At 36.8% G+C, this 7,918-nt stretch overlaps 1 pseudogene; it reads left to right on the top strand.

Annotated features, from left to right (window-relative positions):
• The first annotated feature begins 1,161 nt into the window (after nucleotides 1-1,161).
• LOC118006379 lies at nucleotides 1,162-2,325 on the top strand (annotated as a pseudogene).
• The last annotated feature ends 5,593 nt before the right edge of the window (nucleotides 2,326-7,918 follow it).

Raw genomic sequence — 7,918 nt, 5'->3', positions numbered from 1 at the left:
ACAGAAAATGGAAAAATGCATATAAAGATTATATGCATAATAGAATATTAATTGAAAATACACACATATATACATACAAGAAAGAAATTACTGCTCAAAAAGCACATTTTATAAATATCAAATAGGCTATAATAGATACTATGTTTACAGAGAGTAGCAGACATGGTCCATGCCACACTAGAACTAATAATCTAGTGAAAGAGACAAATGCTACTAAAATAAATACAAAAATAAATCTATAATAACACATTGTGAAAAAAGTGTAAACACAAAAAACCAAGGTGCTATGACTAGCATCTAATTGAATATAAATGAAGGTTGATTAGACTCTGAAGAAGTTAATTAAGTCAGAAAACAGAAAGATGACTAGGAAGTAGCCAGATGAAAATGTTGGAAGATCTTTTATTTTCTCTTTTTACTTTTCCGACTTTCCAAATCTCTACAAAACACAGATGTTACTTTACCAATCAGAAACTATGAATCTGTGACTTTGATTCTCTCTCTGGCAGAGTACTTTCTGTCAAACCAAACCTCCTAGAAAAGCAACTCTAAATGCTGAAATTAAAAAGAATAATAAGGGCAAGAAATGCTTTAGCAACAAAGTAACCCGAGAAAAGAAAAATCCACTGTAGTAAGAGAAATTCTCTGCCACTTTTCCTTTTAAGGAATTTTCTGATATATGAGTGCTGTGGGCCAGAGTCCTAACAAAAACCAGCAGATCAGAGCTTTTTTTCTACTTCACAGTTCTCTGCGGGACAAAGGCTAGGAGGATGTTGAACATAGCCAGAACTCAAGGAATGGGTAATGTCCTTGGAAGATTTTAATGCACTTCTCAACAGTAACTGATAGAACAAGCAACTAAAAATCAGTAAAGACACAGAAGATTGGAAGGACACTCTTAATAAATTTGGCCTAATTGAAATAGATAAAAGACTACAAAACTTCTTCATACACATTTTCAAGGGCATGCGAAATATTTACCATACAAATAATCATATATTGAGCCATAATATAAGTCTCAATGGTTTAGAGGGATGGAGATATATAAATATAATCCCAAACAGCAGTGGAATTTAGCTATGCATAAGTATTCTAAAATAGCTGGAAGCAGAGGGCGCACATGCGCAGTGGTGTGGGGAGGAGCAGGGACCTGGCCACAAGATGGGAGGCTGCCAGCTAGCTGCAACCCGGCAGGGCAGCGGGCGTGTGCACCATGAAGGGAACGCAGGCACTAGGGTCTTCAAGAATTCGAGCCCCAACTGCAAGCTCAAGGTGTACTTTGGCAAGTGGGACTTTGTAGACCACCAGGACAAAGTGGACCCTGTGGATGGCATGGGGCTTGTGGACCCTGACTACTTAAAGGACCGCAAAGTGTTTGCGACCCTCACCTGCACTTTCCGCTATGGCCATGAGGACCTGGATATAATAATACCCCAGAATCTGCCCTGCTCCGTCACACTGCAGCCAGGCCCAGAGGACACAGGGTAGGCCTGTGGAGCAGACGTTGAGATTCGAGTCTTCTCTGCCAAATCACTAGAAGAGAAAAGCCACAGAGCTCCATGCATCTGGTGATCTGAAAGGTGAAATTTGCCCCAGAGAAACCAGACCCCAGCCTTCAGCAGAAACCACCCACCGCTTCATTTCTGACCAGTCCCTGCACCTTGAGACTTCCCTGGACAAGGAGCTGAACTATCATGGGGAGCCCCTCAGTGTCAATGTCCACATCACCAACACCTCCACCCAGACCGTCAAGAAGATCAAAGTCTCTGTGAGACAACATGCCAACATCTGCCTCTTCAGCTGCCCAGTATAAGTGTCCTGTGGCTCAGATAGAAAAAAATGACCAAGTATCACCCAGTTCCCCATTCTGAAGGTGTACACACTCACCCTGCTGCTCAGTGACAACCGGAAGTAGCATGGTCTTGCCCTCGATGGGAAGCTCAAGCACAAGGACACCAACCTGGCTTCCAGCACCATTGTGAAGGAGGGTGCCAACAAGGAGGTGCTGGGAATCCTGATGTCCTACAAGGTCTAGGTGAAGCTGGTAGTGTCTCATGGTGGGGATGTCTCCGTGGAGCTGCCTTTTGTTCTTATGCACCCCAAGCCCCACAACCATATCACTGTTCCCGGGCCCCAGACAGCTGCTTCTAAAACAGATGCCCCTAAGTACACCAACTATGCCACAGATGGTGATACCGTGTTTGAGGACTTTGGCCAACTGTGGCTGAAGGGGATAAAGGACGAGGACTGTGAGGATCAGTTATGGTAGAAGGGGGCTGCAAGGAAGGGGGGTGGGGGGGTGCTGGGAAAGGGAGGATCCCAGCCTCTCTGCCCTCCTTCCACTTAGCAGCTTCCTCAGCCAACCTCCCTCCCTCCCTCGCTAGTCACCTCCAGACATGCACTGAATCCATCTCCTCTTGAATGTGGGCATTACATTTTGTCTCCAGCTGTGCCTCCCCAATACCCCAGTGGGTGGCAAGCTGTGTCCAAACCTATATTTTTTGGAGGGGGATTCTGAAAAGAAGAGTGACTGTAGGGAAAGGAGGGAGAAAGAACTCCCACATTCGACCTCATACTAACAGCCACGGCCCACACACACCCTGACTCCCTTTTCCTTCAAGAGGAGGCCCTGGGGGGGGGGGGGGGGTGGACAAGGTCACTTCTTTGTTTCTGAACATAAAGAAGAAAATAAATTTTTAATAGGAAAAATAATAATAAAATATTTGGAAACTAAGTAATACACTTCTAGATTATCTATGGATCAAAGACATAATAAAAATAGAAATCAGAAAATATATTCATTTGAATAAGAAATGCAACATATTAAATCTTATAAAATAAAGTGAAATCAGTGTTTAAAGGGAAATTTAAAAACTTTAAAATGTATGTGTTAAGGGGGAAAAGGCTAAAGACAAGTGATATAAGTTTATTAAACATTTTAAAAAAATTAAACCTAAACTAAATGAAAAGAAAATTATAAAGTTAAGAGTAAAAATCAATAAAACAGAAAACAAACATGCTAAAGAGAAAATCAACAGACCAAGAATTAAAGCTTTGAAAAAATAATAAAACTGAGAACTTAAGACACAGAGAATAATTATTAGTTATAAAAATTTTAGTATCAGGAATAATTTAAAAAGATATCACTAAAAAGGCTACAGAATCTAAAATACCTTAGAAGCATACTTTGAGAAACTTTGTGAAAAAAAGAAGAAAAAAGAGAACTGGACAAATTACTAGAAAAAAAAACTTAGCAAAAATGACACAATTAAAGAAATAAATAGCCTATAAAGTCCTATTTCTATTAAATTGATTGTATATTTTATTAAATCTTTTACTCCTCAAAAACTCAGATCCATATGGACTTACTGGCAAATATTTAAAAATAACATCAATCTTAAACAAACTCTTCCACAATAAAGAAAAAGGGCAAACAACTTGTTTAATATGGCCAACCTAAGCTTAACACTAAAATTTGACAAATATATTTAAAGAAACAAAAATTACAAGCTTATCTTTCTCATGAACGTAGAGACAAAAATCCTAAATACATACTAGCAAATCAAATGCAGGTATTCCCAAAATGCACTTATTCTCGAAATGCAATGATGATTTGAGATTCAAAAACCAACTGATGTCATCTTTAGATGTGACATTGTCAGACAAACCCAAAGTGATGAATATTCTAAAAGTAGCTGTCCTTTATTCTTCAAAATTGTCAATGCCACTAATGACAATGAAAATTCAGAAATCTGGGCGCCTGGGTGGCTCAGTTGGTTAAGCCACTGCCTTCGGCTCAGGTCATGATCCTGGAGTCCCAGGATCGAGTCCCCCATTGGGCTCCCTGCTCAGCAGGGAGTCTGCTTCTCCCTCTGACCCTCCCCCCTCCTCTCATGTTCTCTCTCTCTCTCATTCTTTCTCTCAAATAAATAAATAAAATCTTAAAAAAAAAAAAATTCAGAAATCTGTTCTTGTATCAAGGGAGACAATGATGACTAAACAAAACATGTGATCCTGGGCTGGATTCTGTACTGGAGAGAAAAAAAAAAAAACAATAAAGAATAATATTGAAACAATAATATTGAAATATGAATAATATAAACTGTGTACTAAATGAAAGCACTATAACAATTGCTTCTAAATTTGGTAACTGTATTGGATCAACAGTAGACTGGATACAAACTCATAGAAACAGAGTAGAATGGTAGTTGTCAGGGACTGAGGTAAGGGGGTAATGGGCAGCTCTTAGTCAAAGGGTACAAAGGTTCAGTTATACAAGATGAATAAATCCTCGAGGTCTGTTCTACAGATTCTACAGCATAATGCCGTAGTGAACAATACTGTATTCTATACTTAAAATTTTGCTAAGAGGGTAGAACTGTGTTATTATCACACACATGAAATAATAATGAGTGTGGGAAGAAGCTTTTGGATGTGATGGGAATGTTTATGGCATAGATTGTGGTGATAGTTTCACCACAGGTGTATACTTACTTCCAAACTCATCAAGTTGTAAACATTAAATACATACAACGTTTTGTATGTCAATCATGCTTCAATAAATTGGTTTAAAAAAAGAGTAGACTGGATAAACTGAAATTCCTATAATGGGATTTATCTTTGTGCTCTTTCATACTTCTAAGCTGAGACAACACTGTTTTTATTCAAATAGACTGCTTCACCTCGCCTATTAGAAAAGAGAGCCAATGCAATCACTCAAAAGGTCAATTAGGCATATTCTATGGTGTCAGTAAAAGGTATTTTGAGGTCTCTTTTCCTGCAGGGTCGGGCTATGTGCACACTATCTTGAGGGTTTTGCTTGGTGATCTAGCACTGGGGGATTGCTCACCCACCCAGTCTATTTTGTAATTGTTGTCCCCCACTGATTTCCTCTAGTATCACTGGAAAGAAGAGCAGAAAAAGCACTTTTATTCAAGCACAGTTTCATTCAACCGTCTGGTCCTTGTAGAATAATGAAATCATCACAGTTTTGTAACTACTTCTCTGCTACCCTCTTTGTTTTCCTGCCTCCTCTGACATGTATCTCCCCAGTGCCCAGTGGGGTAACAATACCTGTTAATCCCTAAATGTCAGCTTTAGGAGAAACCATAAAACCGTAGCATTTGTTTATCATAATAGTATCCCCCAGGCAAGTTCAGCTTCGAGCTGAATATAAATCTTTCCCTCACAGTCTCATGAATTGTATTCTTTATATCTGTTATCAAAACAGATTGGGAAACTTAATTTACAGAAGAAATTCAAAAGGATTTATGCATGTTAAAATTTTTTAAGATGGGGAGGAGGATAGGGAAAGTGTCTGGTTAAATGAATATGGTTAAAAGATTATATTTATTCCCACCTAGGAAGCTACATGAATTTCTACTGAACATAGCAATTGGCCATATAAACTTATTTCATTGATCTGCATTATAACACGAAAGAAAGAAAATGTTGTAAATCCAAAAGGACAAGAAGAACAGAGACGTCAGTAGACATCATATTGCAATAACTTTGGGAGACAGAAAGCAGTTGGACTTAGAACAGAGTAAGCTATATGCTTAAGGGCACATGGGGTGATTACTAAAAGAGTCATTTTTAACCTGTAGGACCCTGTAAGGCAAAGGACTTGGAGGCATCAAGTTACCTCACTCAAGACAAGCAACCACCTCCCCATCTTCTCCAGCAGGAAACACTAGGCCTGGAAAATCAAATCTTACATACAGATCGAAGATTAGAAATGATAAAATTGTCGATATACATAAAGAAGCAATTATTTTTTCCTTTTAACTTCTTTGAAATGCGTATGACAGTTTAAGTCCGTTTTACAACCTTTTTTTCATTATCACTCCCTAAGAAAATTTTTTGACTTTTTTTTTCCGAATCACTCATCTCCTGCAATCAAATTTTAATACCCATGATATATGGTATACCTGCTTATATGTTGTATGCATATCTGTACTTTATACATAAAAAGAAAAAAATACAAAGTTTACTCTTTTTACTCAAGGCAGGTTTCAGAATGACTACACTTTTAAAAGTTAAAAAGTTAAAAGTAAAAAAGCTAGTGTCATGTAACAACTTCATAACTGTGTGACTGCACAGTAAATGTTAATGTAAGTTAGTTCTATAAATTATAATGTATGAAATTAATATGCAAATTAGCAACATACACAATACACAGTAATAAGAGGTTTTGAAACTTTTTTTTGTTTAAAGTAATTTACACTTGACCCTTGAACAGTGCAAGGGTCAAGGGTGTCGACCCCCTGCACAGTAAAAAATCCATGGAGAACTTTTGATTCCCCTAAAATTAACTACTAGTAGCCTATCATTGACCAGAAACCTTACCAATAACATAAATATTTGATTAACAGATATTTTGTATATGTATTATATACTATATTCTTACAATAAAGTAAACTAGAGAAGAGGAAATGTTATTAAGAAAATCATAAGGAAGAGAAAATACATTTGTAGTACTGTACTGTACTTATCAAAAAAAATTTGCATATAAGTGGACTCATGTAGTTCAAACCTATGTTGTTCAAGAGTTGGCTGTAGTTTAAAAATTAAATTGCTTAAAAATTATTTTTAGTGAACTCAACCTTTAGCTTTCGCTTGATATGAGAAAATAACTGTTAAATAACTGCTAGATATGCATTTGTATATTGTCAACATTTTTTTCTTTTCAGCATTTAATAGGCTGAATAACTTATAGAATTGAATAAAAAGTATAAACTATTTTTATTTCATTCTCAAGGCCTAAGTCACAGATAAAAACACTGAGGATCACACATAAACAACATCTCATGATTATGCCTCCTCTTTCAATATGCCTCAAGGCAGAGCAAACAAAGAAAAGAAGTCACCTGCTCACCATGGATTTTAGCACTGATCTTGTATACATTCTGTATCTCTTCCATAAACTTGATGTCAGTGCTGCTTACATGATTCCCAAAAAACCCAATGAGAGAAGTTAAATTCTAAGGAATAAGGTTCTATTGGGTGGGGTCAACCTTTACAGGGCTACAGACTATCGTAATATCTAAGAATTTTTCACCACCCCCACCAACAATCAATTTTCATCCTCTTGAGGGCAATGTTATCCCTCTTATGAATGCATAGTTTACAGCAAAAATTATAACAGTGTATTACGGAGTTTACATGAAAACTATAACAAAGAGACCTGGGACTGGGATAAATGGAGTTATATGGGTACGAGTACTAAGAAATACAAAGATAAAAAACAAAAAAGAGAAGAAGAGAAAAGAAAAACAAACCAGCTCTAATTTGAAAGTGACTGGTCCTGGAGAGAAGACAAGGAAGTACGAAAGAGTAAAGTAGTAGCATTGTTTTGCTGCCTTAAAACTTTGAATCCTGTTTTTTTTAACAATATAAATAGATTACATTAATAAAATAAAATATTTTAAATATTAAAATTAAACTGCCAAGAATGCTTATTAGATCCTTGCTCTTTTTTTAGATCTAGTTTATAAAAAGGCTTTTTTTCTGATGACACTCAAAACATTAGCAAGTCTATTAAAGTAAAATAAGTATAACAGAATGGTTTGGGGTGTCATGGGAGTACTGAAAGCTAATAAAAAACGAAGTGAAACAAGTTCCACTGGAGAGCAGAAGACCTCTAATTCCCCTTTTACCATTTATTTGTTTTGTTTGTTTGTTTGTTTGTTTTATTTATTTTATTCTTATGTTAATCCCCATACATTACATCATTAGTTTTAGATGAAGTGTTCCATGATTCATTGTTTGTGCATAACACCCAGTGCTCCATTTATTTGTTGCATCAACTTGGCTAATTGCTAATGTACCCAGAGACCTAGGTTCTCCTTTATTAATGATACTTTACCTGCATAAAAATGAGGGCTGTGCAAATGGCCAACACACACATGAAAAGGTG

Source organism: Mirounga leonina, unplaced genomic scaffold, assembly GCF_011800145.1.
Source record: "Mirounga leonina isolate KUSES-001 unplaced genomic scaffold, KU_Mleo_1.0 Mir_96, whole genome shotgun sequence".
Lineage (NCBI taxonomy): Eukaryota > Metazoa > Chordata > Mammalia > Carnivora > Phocidae > Mirounga > Mirounga leonina.
This window is presented reverse-complemented; position numbering and strand designations above follow the sequence as displayed.